Consider the following 1,438-nt stretch of genomic DNA (forward strand, 5'->3'; position numbering starts at 1 on the left):
GATTGGCTCCCAGCACTCTGCTGTGCTCCTGTCCAGCAGCTGTGGCTTCCCTGTATGCTTTTGCTTGGTCTGTTGATGAGCCCTCTACAAAAAAAAAAAAATTATATATATATGTATATAATATCAGAATTATAACAGGCAAATAAAAACCTAGAAATGAAGAAACCATTTCATCATTTTACTGATGAACTCTTACTCCCCTACACAGGTCCCATGCTGTGGAAACTCCATCCCTGGGCAGGGGATTCCCTGAGGTCTGATCAGCCCTGCCCCACAGTCCCAGCCCCTTTCCTGCTTCTTCCCACAGTTTGGGCATCCCACCCCACTGCCAGGCCTTGTTATGTGCTCCCATTGGATTTCATTATCACACTGTGGGCCTTAGGGTTCCCTTTGCACTGATGGCCTTTTAATATCAAGCTTTAGTCCTCATTGTTAGTACCCTCCATTCCTAAAAGAGGTAAACACCTCCTAAAGGGGCAGAATATGGATGAGGACCCTGAAGTCTTGGAGCCCTCAGTCTGCAGCCTATGCTGCAGACTACTGGCCTATATCTGGGAGCCTCTTTTTTACCGATAGGACACAGCAACTAAAGCCACTTATAAGGTCCACTCGGCACTCGGAGTTCAGGTAAACCAGTATGTTGTACCTGATGTCATGCTATCCTTGAAGTGTCCGGTACTGGGGATTAGAACCTTGCTAGGCAAACAACACTCCAGCCCTCTTTTTGTTTGTTTGTTTGTTTTGTTTTGTTTTTCGTGACAGGATTTCTCTGTATAGCCCTGGCTGTCCTGGAACTCAGTTTGTAGACCAGGCTGGCCTCGAACTCAGAAATCTGCCTGCCTCTGCCTCCCGAGTGCTAGGATTAAAGACGTGAGCCACCACCGCCCAGCTATTCCAGCCCTCTTTTCATCTTTTATTTGATATAGGGTCTCACTAAGTTTCCTAGACTGGCTCTGAGGTCACTCTGTAACCCGGACTGGCCTTGAACTTATGATTCTTCTACTTTGGCCTTCCAAGTATCTAGGATTTGAGACCTATATATAGGCCCCAACCTGACCGTTATGCAGTCCTCCCATCTCAACCTTGAGAGTGCTGAAATTACAGATATCAGCTACTTCTTTACTAAGGACAGAATCAGTGAAAAGAAAAAATGGCTGGGCAGAAGTGGTGTACACCTTTAATTTCAGCACTCAGGAAGCAGAGGCAGGTGGATCTCTGTGAGTTTGAGGCCAACCTGATCTACACAGTAAGTTTCAGGACAGCCAGGGCTACCCAGTGAAACTCTATCTCTAAAACAACAAAATGTCTTCCTCTTGTTCGCACCACCAGCCCAGCCCCAGGCTCTTCCACTGAGGCCTCCACTCCCCCATACCCTGTGATTCACTGCGGTCTTTCCTTTGCTTTTCTGTAGCTCTTGTTTTGCTATAACAGTCTCTAC

Source organism: Mus caroli, unplaced genomic scaffold (assembly GCF_978045245.1).
Source record: "Mus caroli unplaced genomic scaffold, Mus_caroli_1 scaffold_5, whole genome shotgun sequence".
In the NCBI taxonomy this organism is placed as follows: Eukaryota; Metazoa; Chordata; class Mammalia; order Rodentia; family Muridae; genus Mus; species Mus caroli.